The sequence below is a fragment of the Engystomops pustulosus genome, chromosome 4 (assembly GCF_040894005.1).
Source record: "Engystomops pustulosus chromosome 4, aEngPut4.maternal, whole genome shotgun sequence".
NCBI classification, from domain to species: Eukaryota; Metazoa; Chordata; class Amphibia; order Anura; family Leptodactylidae; genus Engystomops; species Engystomops pustulosus.
Window position 1 is genome coordinate 27,444,875 of NC_092414.1, and position 23,860 is coordinate 27,468,734.

The 23,860-nt window shown below is 44.0% G+C and overlaps 1 long non-coding RNA gene across 1 annotated transcript; it reads left to right on the forward strand.

Moving 5' to 3' along the window:
• Window positions 1-564: 564 nt before the first annotated feature.
• LOC140128915 (uncharacterized) lies at window positions 565-21,773 on the forward strand. Its single transcript, XR_011855184.1, has 3 exons — window positions 565-634; window positions 3,438-3,500; window positions 21,686-21,773. It is a non-coding gene; the product is annotated as an uncharacterized lncRNA (long non-coding RNA).
• Window positions 21,774-23,860: the final 2,087 nt, after the last annotated feature.

The following is a 23,860-nucleotide window of genomic DNA, read 5'->3' on the forward strand; positions in this document are numbered from 1 at the left end:
TTAAAGTTTTAACATAATGATAATACAGTAATATTAATCGTATCCTGCATATATAGCAAGGGGATATCACAGTACTACTATTCCTAGGCTGTAAATATAGTAGGGTGATATCACAGTACTTTTACTCTTATCCTAAATACATAGCATAATGATATCACAGTGCTACTACTCCTATCATGTATATATATATATATAAAAGTGGCAATTAATAAAAGTTGTAAGCTTTGGCAGTACACCAAAATTTGGACATTTTTCATACAATTTATACCAGGAAGTGGTCTAAACTGTATGAGTACTTAGCTTCTTTCCTGTGCTTTAGTCATCATTGCCTTCTGACCAGGTATTGCGGTCTCCAGGGTCCAGGTCTTCCAGTCTCCATGTCCTTCTCCTAGCTCTGCCACGTGCAGAATGACTCTAGTGCCTGCAGGCACAGGTATTTATAGTCTGGAAGGTGGGCGGGACTACAGAAATTGCTCCTGATTGAAATGTTCAGTTGGGCGGAGCTGTAGAATCTTACACCTGATTGGTTATACACATTGTGACTACAGAATCGTCAGTGTTCTATCCCATGACGTTGCTCGGCCATGTTTACTGGATGGCAGTTACCAAGGCAAAAGTGGCCGACAGGCAAAAAGTCAGCGTTTTTATGGGCCTAAGTTGGGTTATTTTTTAATAGATGTTGTCTATTAAAGTTTTAACATAATGATAATACAGTAATATTAATCGTATCCTGCATATATAGCAAGGGGATATCACAGTACTACTATTCCTAGGCTGTAAATATAGTAGGGTGATATCACAGTACTTTTACTCTTATCCTAAATACATAGCATAATGATATCACAGTGCTACTACTCCTATCATGTATATATATATATATAAAAGTGGCAATTAATAAAAGTTGTAAGCTTTGGCAGTACACCAAAATTTGGACATTTTTCATACAATTTATACCAGGAAGTGGTCTAAACTGTATGAGTACTTAGCTTCTTTCCTGTGCTTTAGTCATCATTGCCTTCTGACCAGGTATTGCGGTCTCCAGGGTCCAGGTCTTCCAGTCTCCATGTCCTTCTCCTAGCTCTGCCACGTGCAGAATGACTCTAGTGCCTGCAGGCGCAGGTATTTATAGTCTGGAAGGTGGGCGGGACTACAGAAATTGCTCCTGATTGGACGGTTCAGTTGGGCGGAGCTGTAGAATCTAACGCCTGATTGGTTAGTTTCAGGTGTGTCTATGACATCATACACATTGTGACCTCATAATAGCCAGTGTTCTATCCCATGATGTGGCTTGACCATGTTTACTGGACAGCAGTTACCAAGGCAACCAGGGCCTACATGCAAAAACTGAGCCATTTTAGTAGTTCTTGGTGAGGTGGCTATTTACTAATGGTTGTCTATTAAAGTTTTTAGTGGCCTTATTACTGAAAATTATTTATTCTTTGCAAATTATTTCCAGGAAAAAGGAAGCCCCTATAAATCCCAAATAATGTTTGTATAGTCATTATTAGAGATGAGCGAGTATACTCGTCCGAGCTTGATGCTCGTTCGAGTATTAAGGTACTCGAAACGGCTCGTTGCTCGGACGAGTATTTCCCCTGCTCGAGATCTAGCATTTAATTAAAAAAACACAGTGAAGAACAATGAAGAATAGAATAAAAACAGTGAACACAGTGAACACAGGATCATTTAAGTGAAAAACACAGTAAAGAACACAGTGAAGAATAGATTACAGATGTTCGGCACATCAGCTTACTTGTCGGGAGATACGCGCGGAACAGTGCAAACAAAATAGTATGTGAAGAACACATTGAAGAACACGGTGAGCAGGACAGAGACACCAGGGAGCAGCACAGAGACACCGGGGAGCAGCACAGAGACACCGGGGAGCGGCACGGAGACACCGGGGAGCGGCACGGAGACATCGGGCAGCGGCACGGAGCGGCACGGAGACATAGGGGCACGGAGACATAGGGGCACGGAGACATAGGGGCACGGAGACATCGGGGCACGGAGACATAGGGGCACGGAGACATCGGGGCAAGGAGACATAGGGGCACGGAGACATCGGGGCACGGAGACATCGGGGCACGGAGACATCGGGGAACGGAGACATCGGGGCACGGAGACATCGGGGCACGGAGACATCGGGGCACGGAGACATCGGGGCACGGTGACATCGGGGCACGGAGACATAGGGGCACGGAGACATCGGGGCACGGAGACATAGGGGCACGGAGACATAGGGGCACGGAGACATCGGGGCACGGAGACATAGGGTCACGGAGACATAGGGGCACGGAGACATCGGGGCACGGAGACATGGGGGCACGGAGACATCGGGGCACGGAGACATCGGGGCACGGTGACATCGGGGCACGGAGACATAGGGGCACGGAGACATCGGGGCAAGGAGACATAGGGGCACGGAGACATCGGGGCACGGAGACATCGGGGCACGGAGACATCGGGGAACGGAGACATCGGGGCACGGAGACATCGGGGCACGGAGACATCGGGGCACGGAGACATCGGGGCACGGTGACATCGGGGCACGGAGACATAGGGGCACGGAGACATCGGGGCACGGAGACATAGGGGCACGGAGACATAGGGGCACGGAGACATCGGGGCACGGAGACATAGGGTCACGGAGACATAGGGGCACGGAGACATCGGGGCACGGAGACATGGGGGCACGGAGACATCGGGGCACGGAGACATCGGGGCACGGTGACATCGGGGCACGGTGACATCGGGGCACGGTGAAATCGGGGCACGGTGACATCGGGCAGCGGCACGGAGACATCGGGCAGCGGCACGGAGACATCGGGGAGACTTCAGTGGAAGAAGAGCAGCGGATCCCGGGACAGCGTATCTCCCGACAAGTAAGCAGATGTGCCAAACATCTGTAATCTATTCTTCACTGTGTTTTTCACTTAAATGATCCTGTGTTCACTGTTTTTATTCTATTCTTCACTGTTCTTCACATCTGCTAACTTGTCGGGAGATAATATACGCGCGGAACAGTGAAGAATAGATTGCAGATGTTTGCATACATCTGCTAACTTATCAGAAGACGTTCTTTTTCAATTAATTAACACATTTTATTCCCGAACCATGGTTCCTTTGAAAAATGCTCGGGTCTCCCATTGACTTCAATGGGGCTCGTTATTCGAGACGAGCACTCGAGCATCAGGAAAAGTTCGTCTCGAATAACGAGCACCCGAGCATTTTAGTGCTCGCTCATCTCTAGTCATTATTTACACTGACCATAGAGCATGTGGTGCAGCTTTGTTGGGCCCCCTATGGCTGTTGGGGGTTTCTTCTCAGTCCTTTATCTACCTGCCTATCTATGGAGGCAGCATTTTTCTATTTTCATATACATAGAGAGGAGGACACCATTACATGTGCTGACAGGTTTCCTATTAACCTTCCAGGACCTGAGAGGAGTCATTCACCCACAGCAAAGCATGGCAGAGGTGATGGAGCAGGAGACTGAGGTGTGTACTGCTTTGTGTATGCAACAATACTGCCAATGCATAGCGCCCTAAGCTTGTCAGGAACTGTCTGATGAGCCTGCACAACTCACTCAGAAGTTACTGCTAGAGGGTATAAAAATCCCTTGTAGGAGCACATGGTGAATCAGTCAGTTCAGTCCTGAGTCAGTCATATCAGACTCAGTAAATCAGCAAAGTAAGCAGAGGAGAGTGCTGTACGAGCCAGTGTCACACTACCAGGAAGCAGAGGTGTCTCAGACCAGCTGCCTGACACCTTGGTGCAGTCAGGAGATTAAGCCCCAGAGGAGAGGTCTACCGGCCGGAGATTAAGCCCCAGAGGAGAGGTCTACCGGCCGGACTCAGCTCCATCTTATCTAGCCCAGTCTGAAGTTCATACAGGGCTGGGAGCAACCCTTCCTGCAGACCAGCAATCTACTACCAGCTTTCAGTTCAAATAAAGAACTGTGAATTGATTTGCACAAAGTGCCTTCGTGTGATCCCTGGATCAGGCTGATTACCCAGGGATCCCTATATACACCACCTTCATCAGCCTCTCCCTCCATATTTCCTTGTACATACCACCTGCTGGAGACCTGCCAGGCTGTAGGCCCATCCTCTGGTTCCAATACAAAGCACCTTGACCATAACATGCCCAAGGCCGCATAAGCCATCCGCTCCGGTATCCTAGGCCCTGGCTGTCTACAGCCACTGAAGAAAGGCTAGGCTCCGGTGGGGGGTGTTGCATGTACAGCAGATGATATTGTCCGTCTATCCTGCACAGTGCTACTACTCCTATCTCTTACATATAGTATGGGAATAGCACACTACTACTACTCCTATCCTGTATATACAGTATGAGGATTTCACATTACTACTACACCTTTCCTGAATATTGTATGGGGATATCTCACTACTACTACTCATATCCTAAATATAGTATAAGGATATCACTGTACTACTACTGCCATCCTGTAAATATATTAGAGCATGACAGGGGATGGAGCACAAGAGTGAGGTGTGTACTGCTATATGTTGATGATTTTGTATGTCTATTCTGCACAGTAAAACTACTCCTAATCTGTATACATAGTATGGGGATATAATAGTACTACTCCTCTTATACTGTTTATACAGTTTGAAGATATCACACTGCTACTACACCTATCCTGTATATATAGTATGAGGATGTCATAGTACTACTGCTACTTCTTTATATAGTATAAATATATATAGTATGTGGATATCACACTACTACTACTACTACTACTGTACTCCTATCCCACAAAATCTTCAATAGTGCAGTTTAGTGCCACCAACTGTATTAACCATATATACAAGAAGCTCTACATCACGTAAATATAATTGTTATTGTAAAACTAGACAGAAAATACACAAAAAATACATATAACACATGGATAGTTAATGGTTAAGAACCAAAGAATGCAGATCAACTCCAACAATGGGGCTCATTAACTAAGGGCTTTGTGATACACTTTAGTCGGAGTGTTGATGTTCTTCTAGGCTAAAATGGCTTGCACAGGTATTTAATAAGTGTGTGCGCTGCAATTGTGGCGCATGCGACCCTTTTGTGCTGCAGATGCGCTGCTTCCATGCAACGCAAATTATGTAAAGATGCACCACAAAAAAGATTGGGAACGCTGTCGGACCAGTGTGGGGAAGCGCCAGATTCATGATTTCTGGCACACAATCTTAGTGAATCGCTGCACGCAGCATTATAGGCGGACAATTCAGTGAACTCGAGCGGCAATGTAAGTAAATGTGCCCCAATGGAGCAGATTTACTTACCCTGTCGCGATCCCGCAGTGCGTTTTCCGACGAGGATTTGGGTCTGCCGCGATTCACTAAGATCATGTGCCCGAGTTCCTGCATCAGTTGCTTCTGCACCGAGGTCCGCCGGAGTTCACCTGCTTCTTCCCAGCGCTTGTAAGTGCGTGTCTTGCGACACAATTCAAAATGTTAAATCCTGCGCATTGTCCGAATCCTTCGGGTTGTCCAAAGGCCCCACCCCCCATTTCTGTCACGTGCAAGCCAGTGCCGATGCGGCAAAATCCGATTGTGTGCACCAAAATCCTGGGGCAATTCGGCACAAAACGGAAATCGACGGGAAACCCGGCGAAAATGCGTCCGACGGACGCATTGCATCCACCCTGGGCCTAGTAGCATAAATTTTAGTTACAGTGAAGTAAAGTGCATTTAGATAAGGAAAACCTCTTTTCCTAACCAGAGCCTGACATACAGAGATTTGGCTCGCAGGAAAAAAAATCCAGGGTTCTCCGCCTTTTTCAGAGACTGCTAACAATACAAAATGTGTGTCCTATAATGGAAATTAAAAGTGTTACTCGTCACTTACACATCCAGCTTATCCTGAAAAGTTACCCAACACTGAGCTTTTCCTTGTCTCGAATAATACGGATTTCTCCTGCCGAATCAGTTGTTTTCCCTTCTACCAACTTCTATCATCAATGGGAGATTGTATTTGGAAGGGTTTTCGTGTGGCAATTAACATGTCCGCAAACAAGCAACTTATGGGAATCACGAGGTATCTACATGATTTGTTTATGCTGTCTGCAATTCTCGATATGGATTTTTTTCCCCCAACACTAAGCAGATTAAATCGGTGAGAACATGAATACAGCCTCACAACACCGCTGCAGCATCTCGAGAAAATGGTTGGACGTGCATTTGCCAATATGATTAAATTAATGCAAGAAGAAGAGGGGATTCAGGCCGTTTTCTGCTCCCTCGGTAAATTCTGGACAATGAGTACAATGATTCCCGGCAGAGCACAGAACTTTTATTTTCCTTTAATTGCTTAAGGGAACGTTGCAGTCGTTTTCCAGATTTCAGCGAAACAAAGAGAAGAGATAATTGTTTGCTGGTCTCATCATTGTTTTACAACTTTTCTATGAACTCTGGAGACAGTTTCCACATATGCGCAGAGTAAAAACCATAAATAAGGAAAGTTAGACGAGTCAGGCGTATCTAATTGTATCTCAACTCTATGGGTGGAAACAGAATGGTCCGTGTCCCCAAAAGGGGGGCAAAAAAAGTGGAGAAGCAGAAGGGTTTTTCCTTATCAACCTTATTTGCTCTTCCCGAAGACTACATGCACATGACTGTATTTTCTGGCCGTGTGCTAGCCGTACCGCAACATTTTTTTCATGGCTAGCACAAGACCCTATTGTTTTCAATGGAAAATACGGTCATCCATTTGATTAACTGTATTTGAGACTGAACTGTAGGATGAAAACACGTAGCTTGCCACGTCTTTCCATCTTGCTTTTTTTGGCGTACGGGAGGTATAGTGGCCAGACAGAGGCAACAACAATGCCTATGTCAGCCACTACTTGTCATTGTATGTGCTTAGCGTTTAGTGTATATATAAAACGTGGTGTGAACCCAGCCTAAGCTGGGTGCCTAATGTAGAACTGCAACCACCAAGCTCTGAGACCTCTCGTCTTGTCGGACAATGCACTTTCGGGAACTTAGTCAGACAGGTAAATGTGCCCCGTTGTCTTCTTTTATTACCTGCAAGTGTGAAGCTCTGTTGGAGTAGCTAAACAGGGAATGATATCAGCACATTCCAGCTCATTTGCATATTATATAAAAAAACTGAATCGTGAATTATCTCAAAAAATAAAAACACCTTTATTTCATTCGATACAGATATAACCAAAAAAATTATACAAGGATCTCTAACAAGTCAGTATCTATTAGATTATCTTACTACACGGTGCTGCTCCGTATCTTTTGTTTATTGGACTTGCTATTAGATGAAAGTGTAACTCCCCCACTGCTGAATCCCACTAGTATAAGTTGGAAACTAGTGGCACAACAAACAAAACCAAATGGTTCTCTAACCAGTAGTGTTTGTAGGCAGACATATGGATGAAAAAATGTCTATGGATAGAGGAGTTACTTACCGATTCCTGGATCACATTGGGGGTTTCAGTTTTCTTTTCTTCACTGAATTAGAAGTGACGGGGGTTCCCTTTGGCCACTGCAGACCACGGGACTTTACTTTTGATGTCAGAGGAAGTGACATCTCGTGGTCAGAGGAGGCCACATGACGTCACTTAAACTATAGTCTTGGATTACACTAAATTGACAATAATTTTTCTAATGTTGGTACTGTCTTCACTGGCTAACAAAGGCAAATGAGAAAAAATGTGTAGAGTATCAAAATCCCTAGAAATTATGAATCTTCCCTGTCCTAATGGAGCAAGGGCAGATTTACCCATAAACCAACCTATGCAATTGCTTGTGCGCCCCAGAGATTAGGGCACCAATACAGTTTAAAGCAATGGTAGAGCAGGAAGCAACAGACTCCTTGCTCCACCATTTACACTGAAACTAAGACAGACTTATCTTTGCTCGGGGGCCACAGCGAAAATCTGGCTTCTGGCTACATGGCTCGTCTTTCCAGTCCTGGCTTAAAATTTAGGCCTGAGTGTGCATGCCCCTAGCATAACCACCATATAAAGCCATACATAAACTAAAGCATCAATAATAATCGTAATAAAATTCTTTTAGATTAAAATAAAAGCATAACATTTCCATAAAACATAAAAGGGATGTAAAACGTTACTATAGTCAGGATAATGAAGTCAAGCTGAAAACCTAAAATACCAGCAACATTGAACGATTCGGCTTGTTGAAGCGGAAATGCCCTCGGCGCAGAGTTGAATAGTGAATTTTCTAAAAACCGTACATAAATGTTGCTGAAGTTGAGCCTTTTTGTGTGACGTCTTAACCTTAGATCTCTATTGGAACAGAACGGCTCAAGAGGGAAAACGTGAGATATGGAGATAGCACAGCTGATGTTTAACTAGTCCCTCAGAGAGCTTCCGGACCACGCAATCTATCAGCCTGAGAAAGACAGATCTACTTCTGCAGCAGGACTACACCAGAAGGGGACACTTGGGAACCGAACTTGAGATTGGGCACCAAAAACCATAACGCCTTATGTAGAACATCCTGATGACACCCGAAAGAGAGAGGAAACACTTCGCATGAAGAATGTAGACCCTAATGAGGCTCTGGAGACTCCGAGTGGTTTAGAATAGGTTTTGGACAGAATTCGGAGAACGTATTCTGATGCATGAAACATTTGTGGTGCTTAGAAAGGAAGCAAACGTTTTAGAGAATGTAAATTTCTCTGTATAACTGTTAAAGGGATGATCGATTTCGTCTGAAATGAAAACCAAGAAATTAAAAGTTAATTCTGAATTTTAATCAAAATTTTTCTGTATTTACCCCTATGTCTAGAGGTTTTTCCAATTCTCTTTAGCATCTTCTTAACTGTATCCCAGTTGTCTCTCTATACTCTCATCCATCTATGTTGCCCCAACTATCTTTTTATGCCCCCTTCTCATTTCAACCCCATCTCTCAGCCCATCCTTTCTCTCTCTTCCCACCCCATTGTCCTCTATGCTACCATTTTACTTTAATGTCCTCTACTGATTTCTTTAAAGAAAGAAGAAATGAGCAGCTTCCAGAAACTGGAATTGTTAGCTTACAGCTCCATTGGTACCTTTGCCTCCGGTCTACCTCTTAGCTGTATCCTTGGGGGTGGCGCTAACACCAGTATCCCAAAATCACTCGAGCAATAAGCTCAGGGATGAGCTGTCAGCTCCATTTTTAACTCTGTCTCCATTCTGCATGCTGGCTGTTTCCTCAGGGGCAGGGCTATCACCAATATCCCCATAGTGCTGTAGTAATAAGCTCAGGGATGAGCTCCCGGCTCTAATGTTAGCTGTGCCCTCAGGGGTGGGACTAATACTCATAATCCTATATCTTTGGAGGAAAATAAGCTGAGGGATGTGCTGCCAGCTCCAATGTCAGCTCTGCCTCCATTCTGTTTATTATCTCTGTCCTCAGGGGCGGGGCTAAAACTGGTGTTCCCATATCTCTGGAGCATAGTTCAGCTCCCAACTCTTATTTCAGCTTACTTAATTTGCCCCTGGGGCAAAGAAAACAACAATTTAGCATTTCTGATTTTAAATGAACTGTGTATCAAATTAATTCAATGAATTGGCTAATAAAACATACTACAGTTGCTCCTTCTTTCCATTATCAAGTATGGATTGTTGCCACCAGAAGCAAAGAGGACCATCCTATGGCTTAGCAACTACTGAATATGGAGTTGGAAACAGTGACCCCATTGTCACTTGATCCCAGTGAGCCCAAAATCATTTTGAGGACTGCCTATAATTTTTTGGACCTCATTCCTTCTATTGTTGTGAAGCCCTTGTGATCACAACAGAACCTTGGCGCTAAGGTGAGTACTTGCCCTGTGGTGGCTCCTGGTCCCGGTGGTGGTTCTGGTGGTGTTAATTATCATCGACCTGAAATTGATGACTGTATATTAGTGTGTTTGTCATGGAAAATCCCTGTAAAAGACCCTCATGACTGCAGATTATTGGCATTCTGCTCTTTTGTCCTTATCTAGTGATATTCTATGGTATCTTGTATTTGTGGAGGACTGATTTTGCTTTACTTTAGCAGATGGTTGATGTAATTCACCAGCATCATCTGGAATTAATTGAGAAGAGTGTCATTTTTTTTTTCAGGAAAACATCATTATCTTATTTTACACAATAATCAATTACAAATGATCATGGCTCCGGTGACCCCATAGTGTCATAAAGATTAACGAAGAGCACTGATAGTCACTGACTAATTTATTCATTTATTACTTCCATAGGGAGCCAGACAACAACGGTGCCGAAATTGCATCTGCACAATAATTCTGTCATGTAGATGACTATTTACACCACAAATCATTAAAAAAATTAATAAAGTTGTAAATATACTGGACAACCTACCTGAGTCTTTCAATTGCAGGATCTGAGGGGGCTTGCATTTGGCTTAAGATAATGAACTAGCATTGCCTTTTTAACATCTAATTTTTGGGTAAACAGGTAAATAATTAAACAATCAATGCCTAAAAAGCAGAAGGGGTGGTGCCTTATTTGTAGGCTTCCTCAATCAGAAGGGACGGAGACCAGTTTCCAAGAGGTGCTCTTTCTGGAGGTCTCAATAAGCAACATTCAATAGAGAACGGGAGTGTCGGGATCGAAGGTAGTGGATCCTCTGGACCACAGCGGACGATGACGTAAGCCGACACCTGGGACTGGAGTCTAAGTGGTACCCAGTTTTCACCAGAGCCTGTCCCAAAGTGGGTTGGACTTGCTGCGACGTGGTACCACCAGGTCGTTCTTTGACTTTGTCCACGGTGGCAGCCAAGGCGCAGTACAGAATCGTCAGGCAAACTCAGGGTCGGGGACGGGCAGGAAGTCGAGACAGGCAGCACAGGATCAGAGTCAGGGATGGAGCAGTAGGTCAGGACATACAGCACAGAATCGGAGTTGGGGACGTAGTGGAAGGTCAGGATGGGCAGCACAGGAGCGAGGTCAGGATTGGAATTGGGGTCACTACAGGAAATCAGGATAATCACACAGAGCATCAATAAAGCTTTCTCTAAGGCTATGAGGCACAAAGATCCGGGAGGGGAAACAGGAAGGGGCTGGGAATTTATCTTTTTATCTTGGCAGGCGGCCAGCCAGCGCCAATTATCTGCACACTGGCCCTTTCAAACTTACAGAACGGGAACGGGCACCGGATCGTGGGGAGTGAGGAGACCGCCACTGGAGACGGGAGAGGTGAGTCTACATGCAGGGAGGCTACGGGGGCACGTAAGGCACACGGGTGCGCCTGCGACCCAGGATATGGGTAGCAGCGGCACCTGTGGCAGTGACAACATGTAATACCTCAACTCTCTTGTGGTGGTGCTGCAGAAAAATGCCACACTTGATACTGGGTTCCTTGGAAGATCACAGTGGTCAGGTTATTTTCACGTTTAATTTTGGGACCACTGGTGATCTGTAGAATGGGGGTCATCTGAATGAAGCAGCGATTCAAGCATGTGCACTGCCTTTCCGTTCACTTTTCTAGAGAAATGGAGTCAATAGTGGCTTTCATTTACTTGCCCCCTTTAAAGGCAAGTGAAATGTCAAAAAAATATACAACTTATTCTGTATCCTTATATTGACTCGTCCTTGTATTGTTGTTAAATGTTTTCACAAATCCCTGATCCCTACAAGTAGTAAACAATTCAGCGCACCAGGTCCTATTGATTTATTTAAGGACAGCTGCCATCTAAGAAAGTGTCATTGATATAAGTGTTGCTTTACATGGAAGAACCACAAAGAGCGACTCATAAAATACAAAAATAATAATAATAATAATAAAAAATAAAAGCTAAGGACACTCCACTGAAGCTTTCATCTTCACAAGGATCCTGCTGCGTGTTTTAGGAAAAGACGCCACACGAGGATACATTATTGATATAAAAAAATCGTACAGTAAAATTACTAACATACCAGGAGTTCCACATCGAAAATAAATAATAATTAAATCATTTCTTTACAAGCAGTCCCCTACTTAAGGACACCCGACTTACCGACGACCCCTAGTTACAGACAGACCCCTCTTCCCACTGTGAACTCTGGTGAAGATGTAAGGCGTCTGTAATGAAAGAAATTTTATATCTGGATCTACAATGATAAAATATATAGTTTCGACTTACATACAAATTCGACTTAACCTATGGAACCTATCTTGTATGTAACCTGGGGACTGCCTGTATTTATATAGCGCACACAGATTATGCAGCTCTGCACAGAGCTTTGCCAAATCAGTCCCTGTCCCCATGGGGCTCACAATCTAATCACCCTACCAGTATGGGGTTTTTTTTTTGGAGAACCATGTACCTTACATGAAATTTACCATCCAAATCAAGCTTGGATAAACCAGGAACACTTACGCATAGATCCAGGCACCATGACTGTGGTAACCTTTTTATATTTGTTTTCCATGACCTCCTTTCTTCTAAAATCAACTTTTAAAATTATGCTAATGAACGAGAAGGGTCTATGGATGGCGTTCTCAGATCCACTGTGTTCTGTTGCTTCACAAGGTGTTACACAGTCTCCTCCCTGCTCCCTCAACACTTTTCCTCTTACACTGTCTGAAATTACAGCAGGCAGAGGAAAAGGGGAGTGCTCCTGCACAGTGTAACAGCCTTTCAAAATACAGCATAGAGGGGAGGAATTGTACTTCCTAGCAGAGCCATAGTCAATGTCATAGCCAATAGTCTATGTATTGAGAAGCTGATAAAAAAAACTCCAAATGTGGTGTAAATGGAAAAAAGCACAGTTTTGTTTTTATAGTTTTAATTGTGGGGTCCAAATGAAACCTGACCCTCTTTTGGCCACTGCGACCAAAGCGATATCAAATTTTTATAGTAACAATGGGGCAGATTTACTTACCCGGTCCATTTGCGATCCAGCGGCGCGTTCTCTGCGGTGGATTCGGGTCCGGCCGGGATTCACTAAGGTAGTTCCTCCGTCGTCCACCAGATGTCGCTGCTCCGCTGAAGTTCCCCGTGGCCCGCTGGAATGCCCTGAAATTCACCGGCCTATACCTGGAGAAAGTAAGTGCAAGTTTCGCAACACATTTTTTTTTTAAATGCGGCGGTTTTTACGAATCCATCGGGTTTTCGTTCGGCCACGTCCCCCGATTTCCATCGCGTGCATGCCAGCGACGATGCGCCACAATCCGATCTCGTGTGCCAAAAACCCGGGGCAATTCAGGGGAAATCGGCGCAAATCGGGAATATTCGGGTAACACGTCGGGAAAATGACCCCCAATATGTTCCTTTAAAAATTTTTCATAAAAAATGGAAAGTTTCGCTTTGCCACAATTAACATCCATACATTTTTCAGAATTTAGGATGTGGTGCTGTGTAAGGTGTCATTTTTGTGGGCCGAACTGTACAACATTTTCATCACTTTTTAATCAAATTTTTATGGGTGGAAAATGGCAAAGATGTGCAAATTTGGGCATTTGAATTTTTTTTTGTTGCCTTGTTGCCATGGGATAATAATTTTTGGGGTGGGGGTCTGCTTGACATCTTTGTTTTCTGTTTTTATACGTTCCTGGAAAGGGGTAGTAATTAAACATTTTGTTTATTTTAATATTGTTTTGTTAGCTTTACTATATTTTAGGCATAAGGGGGATGATTGTTCATAAAATATAATATAAGGCTGGGTTCTCTTCACATTTTTATGCTCAGTTTATATGCCAGGAAAGTGCCGGATGTAAACGTTGAGCGTATCCTCACAGATATTGGGGCCCGTCCTGTCGTGTTCCACGAAAGTGCATTGTCTGACCGGAATGCACTGTTCCGCAATTCACTAAGATTGTGTGATATGTCACTTCCCCGCTCAGGTCCGCCAGAGTTCACCTTACAGTGCAACGGTAAAGAGTTAAAGGGTTTAAAGTTAAAGTGAAATTGATTTTCTATACATGTGCAAACAGTGTCCATTCAAGTCTACAAGTGAGCCAAAATAGCCGGGAAAATAGACTGTTGGTTATACTGGTGTCTATGTTATGAAGGAATCTTGGAGATCCTACAACAAAAGAGAAGGGCAAGAGGAATCTAGAAAACTCTACAACAAAAGAGAAGGGCAAGAGGAATCCTGGAGACCCTACAACAATAGAGAAGGTCTACAAGAATCTTGGAGACCTTACAACAATAGCGAAGGGCTAGAGGAATATTAGAGACCTTAGAACAGGGGTCAGGAACCTTTTTGGCTGAGAGAGCCATGGAGACCACATATTTTAATTGTAATTCTGTGAGAGCCATACAATATGCACATGTCTCCCAGTAAATAGGTAGCCACGGCACATATCCCCCAGTAGATAGGTAGCCACAGTACATGGCCCCCCAGTAAATAGGTAGCCCCAGCACATACACCCAGAAGAAAGGTAGCCCAGGCACATGCCTGCTAGTAAATAGGTAGCCACAACACATGCCCCCCAGTAGATGGGTAGTCATAGCACATTCCCCCAGTAGATAGTTAGCCCCAGCACATACCCCCAGCAGAAGGTAGCCCAGGCACATGCCTTCAGTAGATAGGTAGCCACAGCACATGACCCCCCAGTAGATAGGTAGTCACCTGCACATGCTCCCCAGTAGATAGGTAGTCGCAGCACATTCTCCCCAGTAGATAGGTTGCCACAGCACATGCTCCCCAATAGATAGGTTGCCACAGCACATGCCCAAGTTAGATTGGAAGTCAGAGCACTTGGCCCCAGTAGATAGGTAGTGCCAGCACATACTTGTTCCCAGTAGATAGGTAGCTCCAACATATGCCCCCAATAGTCACAGCAAACAAAAGGGAATACTCACCTACCTGCTCTCCCTTCAGCAGCTTCTCATCACTCCCGCAGTTTTCTCTATGACCCAGGTGCCACTGCCATTGATGCTTAGGCAATGGTGTGTAGAGAGGAGTGGATGCTGCTCTACTCTATGACACAGGCGCAGTCACCTAAGCAATGGTGCGGCGATGGCACCTTGGTCACACAAAGGATGCAGGCAGCGGTAACATCCCTGTCTGCATCCAGTGGTCATCGCTATGTGTGTCTTAGATGACACTGCCGAACACTATTAATCAATGATTTATCTGAGAGCCAGATGCAGCCATCAAAAGAGCCACATATGGCTCCCGAGCCATAGGTTCCCTACCCCTGCCTTAGAACAATAGCGCAGGCCTAGAGGAATGTTGGAGACCCTGCAACAATAGAGAAGGGGTAGAAGAATCTTGGAGACCCTACAACAATAAAGAAGGTCTAGAAGAATCTTGTAGACCTTACAACAATAGAGAAAGTCTAGAAGAATCTTGGAGACCTTACGACAATATAGAAAGTCTAGAAGAATCTTGGAGACCTTACAACAATAGCAAAAGGCTAGAGGAATATTGGAGACCTTACAACAATAGCAAAGGCCTAGAGGAATCTAGAAGACCCCACAACAATAGCAAAGGGCTAGAGGAATATTGGAGACCTTAGAACAATAGCGCAGGCCTAGAGGAATGTTGGAGACCCTGCAACAATAGAGAAGGGGTAGAAGAATCTTGGAGACCATACAACAAAAGAGAAGGTCTAGAAGAATCTCGGAGACCCTACAACAGTGATGGCAAACCTTTTAGAGGCTGAGTGCCCATACTACAACAAAGACCCACTTATTTATCGCAAAGTGCCAACACAGAAATTTAATTTGTGATTTATACTCCCTTATCTGTCACAGTTTTCATTGATACCAGCCCCTGAGGACACCAATAAAGCAGAAAATAGTCCCAGGTAGAGCTGTCACTTTAAATTACCTCTGTGCACAGCAAGTCCGGGCTGTCTGGGACTGCAGGAAGATACCTGGAGTCATCTCTGCTGATGTCCTGAGTGCCCACAGAAAGGGCTCTGAGTGCCACCTCTGGCACCAGTGCCATAGGTTAGCCATCACTGCCCTACAACAATAGAGAAGGTCTAGAAGAATCTTGGAGACCTTACAACAATAGTGAAGGGCTAGAAGAATCTTGGAGACCTTACAACAATAGCGAAGGGCTAGAGGAATATTGGGGACCTTACAACAATATCGAAGGCCTAGAGGAATCTTGGAGACCCTGCAACAATAGCGAAGGCCTAGAGGAATCTTGGAGACCCTGCAACAATAGAGAAGGTGTAGAGGAATCTTGGAGAACCTAAAATAACAGAGATGGGGTAGAGGAATCTTGGCGTTCGTACAGCAATAAATAAGGGCTAGAAGAATTTTGGATACCATAAAACAACAAAGAAGGAGTAGAGAAATCATGGAGACCCTATAGCAATAGATAAGGGCTAGTAGAATCTTGGAGAACCTAAAACAACATAGAAGGGGTAGAGGAATCTTTGGGTCCGTACAACAATATATAAGCGCTAGAGGAATCTTGGAGACCATACAACAATGGAGAAGGGGAGTCTTGGAGACTCCCAAGGCTAAGGGCTTTATAGAAACTTCTACCTCCTCACCCTTTATGCCTACACCCCTGCAGAGCTGTAATATAGTCATAAGAATGATTTAAGGTATAGACTGCATTTGATTTCAAATTATACAATGTAATAGAGATGAGTCCAAGTATAATATTTCTGACATTACGTCTATTGCACAGTTCTGTTCCTTTGGACATTTGTCTTCTACAGAATCTCCCTTTTCCTTTGATCAGTGGATTAGACAAAATGATTTCAACATCATTAAAATTTTGTTGTTTTCTATTCTTTTCGCTATCTCGCGCAAGTCTTAAAAATAATAATGTGCTTTGCAAGCGCAGTTGGACACTAGAGGTTAGAGATAGCTGTCATCATGGATCCAGGTAGTGAGAAAGCCGGCGCGAGTAATGAGCGTTGTCGCCCCCCCTTTCAGATCTTCATATCATAGCCGAAACCCAGCAAAGTGACATATTGATGTGAACTTACGTGTGATATTCTGAGTTGGGTCAGGTAGTAGAAGGATATGTCTGCCACGGCTCTTCTGTAAATTTAGGTAATTTAGTTGAGCCTCTAATCAGAATTGTCGACTCTTCACGGCCGGCAGTAATAAGTTACAGGCAATTTGCTTCCTCTGTTGACTTAGTCAGGTTTTTTGTACGTTTAAAATGACAACATTGTGCTGATCAAAGAGAAACCTCGATTATTTATGGCTGTTTTCATATTGAGAACTGGATGGATCCGTATGTACAAGCAAAGAGATGGATTATTTGACTACAGGTGGTTTTGTAGGTTTGGTCATGGAATGGTCAGCTTACATTGTCATTGTCACAGGTGTCCCCGTGACCCACGTCTCGGGTCGCAGGTACACCTGTGTCTCTCTCCGTCCCCAGGACACCTCCGCGGCTTCCATTGTCCCCCCGTGCTGTCTTACCTCTCCACACACCCGCTCAGGATTCATCTGCGCGCCACTGGAAGATTTAAAGGGCCAGCACACCGCTAATTGGTGCTGGCCATTTCCTGGAATTTTACAAAAGCTGGCCACTTCCTGCATTCCCTGCCGGATCTTTGTGCCTCACAGCCTTAGAAAAAGCTCCCCGGCGATATTCCTGCGATCCTTTGTATTCCTGCGTTCCTGTGTATACCTGCATTCCTGGGTGTTCCAGTGTGTTTCAGTGTTACCAGAGTCCCGCCGTGTTCCTGTGTTACCAGAGTTCCCCCGTGTTCCTGTGTCCCATGTGCCTGTGTTCCCGTTCCCATCTGCCTGGACCTCCCGTTGCTGACCCCGGGTTTGGACTTGACCCTCCACCTCGGCCGCCTGCCCTGACCCTGTGCCTGGACCCGACCACGAGACTGTCTTCCATTTAGGTACCTCGACCTTGGCTGCCACCGTGGGCTAGTCGCACCTGTGGAACGTTCTGGTGGTATCCTGACGCAGCAAGACCATCTCGCTTTGTGGCGGGCTCTGGTGTTGGCTAGTACCATCTCTTGCAGTGGTCCAGAGGATCTACTGATCCCGAACACGGACAGTCATATGTGCAACAGATCCATCTTATAGATCCTTGGACAATTTGTATGGCATCAGATTCTTTCAGAAAGTCAGTGACAAAACTATAGGGGTCACAGTTGTGACGTGGCCCAAAGGTCTGAGCGGTTTGATATTTACTATTTACATATGGTACCAGAACCAAGCTTCTTGGGAAATAGATGGTGCCCTTTTTGGTGACCTTCAAAGGACCTGAAATGGCTTGTTTACATGAATTTAAAGAGTCATCACACATGTACATCAAGGCTTGGGGTCCCTCTCTTTATAATCTTACCCGGCCCATAAATCGGGGCAAAACTTTGGACTTGGTGATTCTTGCAGTCTGCTAAATCCTCCTCCATTCTCTACACTGAGAATTATGGTGCACATGTTGCCGTATATGTCCACTCCCAAATCACAATATCATTAACCTTTTAATGTCAAAAGCAGATGTATCTCTGTATAAAAGTCTTGTAAGGGAGAATGTGGAGAAAAATACAGTTGCAATACTGTACTGCTATCACTTCTCACTCAATGTACAACTGGTATCTACCATATACATACAAATTAGCTGCTGTATCTAAGCTGCCGTGTTAGATGCACTAGTAGACCAATCACTCATTTCCATACACTTTGCATGTGTTGTCAGCAAGTCCCTCTCTTTGTGCAGAGCAATGTGCTGCAACAATATATCTATCACCAGACCGACATGCAAACTCAGGACATTTATCTAGAATTTCTGTTCCTAGGAATGATAGTTCCCAATGATTGCACTAGGTAAACAACATAAGATCTCTACATACATAGCAGTAGGGATTTCAAATTTATTGGAGCCCCTCCATGTTGCAGGAGCACTTCCCCCTCCCACTGAAACATCCTCTGCTGCAGTGATATTGCATCAGGCAGAGGGAGGGGAAAGTGCTGAGGGAGGAGGGTGAGACAGTGAAGCCAGAGTATGGAGGGGCTATGGTAACACCCCTAGAGCCCTTCTGGCTCTTTAGAATAATCTCAAAAGTTAATTTTTAGAAGGAAGGAGGCCATGGATAACAAATAATTGAGGATTACCACAGGCACGATACCTGGATCTATGAGTAAGTGTGCCTGGTTTATCATGCTGGATTTTGATGGTAGATTTCCTAATTAATCTATAGAATAGGTCAATACTATAAGATTAGTAGAAACTTTAAAGATCATCTAAAAGTAGTGCCCAGAACCTGGGCTGTATAAATATTGTAGGCCTCCCACAAGTCATTTTTTTCTGCTTGTTCGATATTTACTATCTACGGTACATATGGCACTAGAACTAAGCTTCTTCTCAAAGGTGTGGTGCTTTGCTTCCAGTTCTGTACTTTAAGAACCTTGCATGAAGGACCTTAAAAGGCTCTTGTTTGCGTGTATGACAATTTTTAGTCTTGAGGTCCCTCTTTTTATAATCTGTCAATGTCAGTGTCAAATTTGGTGGATGGATTGGGCCCTGGGGCGGCCGACCACACTACCCATATTATCAACTACTACTGGCAATGCACATTACACAGAAGGCAAAGTCATAAGCAGACGGCTCTTTCCACGGCGTAGTGGTAGTCTAGGTGTACTGCAGCTTAGGCTTCTGATGCATTAGTGCAAACATCTAATCCTCTATCCCATGGATAGATCATTAACATGCTAATCACTGATCAGTCACAGCTCTTTTAATTGGAGCAGTAAATTGTAAATAGGTTAAAATGTCTGGATTAAAGGGTTTTTTTTGGTCCGCTATACTACTAATGACCTAACTGTATGACCTAATGACTTAACTCAGTAGTGGCGAACCTATGGCACTGGTGCCAAAGTTGGCACTCAGAGGCTCCTCTGTGGGCACACGGGCTGTCTCCCACAGAGTTTGCCAGAGCCTGCAGTCTCAGGCAGTCCAAGAAGGGCCCTCCTATTTTAAAGTGACCCATCCTGTGCTGCTTGGTCCTGTCCAAAGAGTGAAAAGGTGTAGACAGGATCGGATTGGAGCTCAAAAATTCTGGTAGCAATAAGTTTGTTACTGCCTAAATTGCTGTGTTGGCACTTTGGTAAAGCTAGTGCTTTTGGGTCTCATTTTGGGCACTCGATCTCTAAAAGGTTCGCTATCACTGAAACTTATCAGCGGCTACACTATGGTCAGGCCCAGAAGAACAAAGATTCGCTGGGGTTCCAGCAGCTGTACAACTCAGTAGAAAGAAACGAGAGCTGGGTCTGAAGTATGGCCAGAGGGGGCAATGTTGTACTGTAGTGTATAAAAGCTATTGGGTGCCAACAACCAATCCATAGGATAGTAGTATGGGTGGTCCTAGAAAAATCCTCTTCAAAGATCGTTCTCTATAAACAGTAATACCAACACACGGGAAGTCCAAATTGTGCCTACTCAACCACAGCAATAGACAAGGATATCTGAGGTAATATTCCAATTTACTGCAATCGGTAAAAATATTTTTTACATAAAATGAGGTAGCCAATCCATTTTCAAACCCAGCCCATCATCCCTTCTACAGTATTGTCTTCATTCATCTACATGCAACGGGGCAACGGGATTGAAGAGAGGTCGCTCTTTTCTCACTTGTAACTTTCCGTAGCGGACTTCAAAATCTTTTTTCGTTCCGTTCAAAACCTCTAAAGCAATAAGGCCCCTTCTACCCCCCCCCCCACCTGGAGCACCCTCGCTGCACCTATTCTTTGTCCTTCACCCATTTTGTATATTTATGCTGCCTTATATTGTGATGCCATTCTTTGGAATCATTCTATGACTTTTGATATGTATATGCTTCATTTTTTGCACACCTTTAAAATATTTAAAAAAAAACTATAGACCAATGGTTTTGTTTCCTAAATCGCCCTTTAGCAAGTCCCTCCATGGACACTATAAAAAAAACCTTTATAGTTACCTAGATATTAGTCTGATGAAGCGAATTGGACCCATCTCTAGTGCTCCCCATCATGCCTCCTCAGTACTTTAATGAAGCCGGAGCAATACACCACTGCATGCGCAGTGAAGCTGGGGTGTAGTACACTTTCTGTCACCCAAGATTGCCATCGCCACCTCTTGGAAGAAAGCCACGATTCCACTTGAACTTGTACATTCCAAACCCATGTGGATCATGATGAATGATCACCCGTTATTGTACAGTGAATGATAAGGAGGGATTGTTCTCTAAGACCTGGCAGCCTTGTCTAGATAACTATCTAGTGTCTAAGCAATAACTACAAGCAACCCCCACCCGGGAGCACCCTCGCTGAACTGATTCTTTGCCCTTCACCCATTTTGTATGCTGGTGCTGCCTTATATTGTGATGCAATTTTTTGGAATCATTCTATGACTTATGATATGTATATTTAGGGCACTTAACCACCTAAAGGTCTGTATGGACCAGTGGTTAAGTGTCCCAAATCTCCACTTAGCAAGTCCCTCCATGGACACTATAAAAAAAACCTTCAAAGTTTGGCCCATCTCTAGTGCTCCTCATGCCTCTGCAGTACTTGGACTGTACATGTATGGTGCAGATCTACTAAGGGTGAGTCCTTATCATACAGAGGTGGGGTTTGCTTGCCCCGATTGCTTGCCCCTACATATCATATTTGTATAATTGATACAAATATTATTTAAAAAACCTTCTGCATGAAATATTTCCGAATTCTGAAAGGATCCAGGATATCAGTAAGCTCCGTGCTCACGTCACAGACTGTTCATAGGTTCTTTCCATCTTTCCGAAAGGTTTATAACAAGCTGTCTTCTAAACATATTTGTTCTCAATTTTAGGTGTCACCAGATATAGAAAACATTTTACACGGCCAGGATTCTACCTCCGGGATTTTAGTTGGTAGTTTGTCGAGTGTCACGGGAAACACAGCAAGTAATTCAATACTGGAAACACCGGTCGTCTGTCATTCAGATCGGCCCTCAAGAGTTGATTGGATTAAAGGATTTATCGGCGACTGAGGCGTCCTGTAATTCCCATTCATCTTTATTAAAAATAACAACTGCCATTGTTTGCTCAACTGCGAAAATCTGGGATGAAAGTAAAGCTTTTTGTTAGAATTTTTTTGGTTAGTATTTGTGCTCCTCAATATCATTGGATATTGACAAGGAAGTTGAAGGACTCTGGCAAGAGCATGGTCATTCTTAGATATGGTGGCAACTACCTGCAAAGATGAAGGCAAGAGAAACAATGTCAGGGGAGATTTTCCTACACAAACTATAGTTTGTGTAGGAAAACTATAGTTTTCTATACAACTATAGAACTATAGTTTTCTATATAATTACTATAGTCTCCCCATAGTGGTCGAAAGCCCTTGATTCTGTTGGAGAAGAAGACATGCAAGATGTTGACTCTGATAACAAAAAACAAAAAAGGAAGGGTGTCAGCTCACCTGGTCTGCAGCTCAGAAGTGTGAAAGGCGGTGCAACGATGATGAACCTGGTCCGGTCCCGGGGACCAATGGGGAAATGGGAAAAAATGGAAAAAGTATCATCGGCAACAGGCGAAAAAGTAAAAAAGCAACCTTTATTTCAAAATCATGGTTAAAAAGTGATCACTGATAGAAGAAAAATCGTTACGCGTTTCGGACGAGGTCTTTATTCATAACCTTATTCATTTTTTCCCAAGATGTTGACTCTCTTCCTTCCCATTTGCCGTACACTGTACTGGGTTCTACAGGGGTTAAAGGGGTTCTGCATTAATCTATATAACCCCAGAAGGTTAGGGTTCAGGTAAGCAAAAAAAGAATATGTACTTACCCCCCTCTGGTTCCTGTGTGGCTCCATTACTTCTTGTTTCAGGCTTTGTGCCCAACCAGAATTGACCATATTTCTCGCAGGAGGGGAGGATGAGCTTCATCCAATGATCGGCCTCCTCCGACACAGAGAAGAGTCTTTGCATGAAACAGGTCATGTGAGACCCCAGAACTTCCTAAAATAGTCTAGACCTTAAATGGAATGTCCATGGAAAGAACCTATCATAGAAGACAAGCTTCAGATCGCTAGGAGGTTGACCATTGGGAACCTAGTGATTTGGAGAATGGAGGACTGAAAGTTACTCTGTGAATATATGGCTATCACTACACTCCTTTCCATGGGACTGTTGGACTTTGATCTCTCAAAAAAATGAAAGAAGCTAATAGAGTGTCAATCACGCATGGACAGTCCCCAGTTCTCCCAAAACATGCGTGATTGAAGCAGTATATGTGATCAAGCCCATTAGGGTCACCATTGATGACTAGCTGATGGTACATATCAGTAGGTGGACTTGACAGTCAGTTGATTGGCTTATTGAGTCAACCGATCATCATATCACCCCCGATTCTCCAGCAATCACAATGGCCCCTACAGATGTCTGTTTTTTCAAGATCTGTTTTCCATTCAGAGGAAAGTGATTACTCCTGAGCCGTAATCGATGCCCTGTGTCTCTGGGCTTAAGGTTTTGTTATTATAAAATATAACCCATCACATCTTCCACCTTAGCACAATTTCACACAGGTCCTTAATTTAACGAAAGCCGGCTTTTACAAGCGTATAATTCCTCTTAATGTACATATAATGGCACCATCATAAATTTTGCAAAATGTCTACATCCATCTAATGTACAGCTGTATCCAGGGCGAATAAATGATACCGGAGTTAATTTTCTTCCAATTAATCTCAGGTTGTCAATATTGCTACACACCGCAGATTGAAATATTGTCCCAATCTTTTTCTCTTCATCCCTAATGGCTTTGGTTTTTAAAACTTACAAAGAAACTTTAGAGGACAAAAGAAACTGCTAGAAGCAAGTGAATGGCGAATTTGATGGATCTGAGATAGTTGTGTTGCAGATTTTCGCTATAACCGAATCAGATCGACTCTGACCGATAGACCCTGTTGTTCCACTTGCTAGATCTAACCTCTTGGTTCTGTTCCTGGGTATCTCCAGGGATTTCTGATGGCCTTTGTCATACT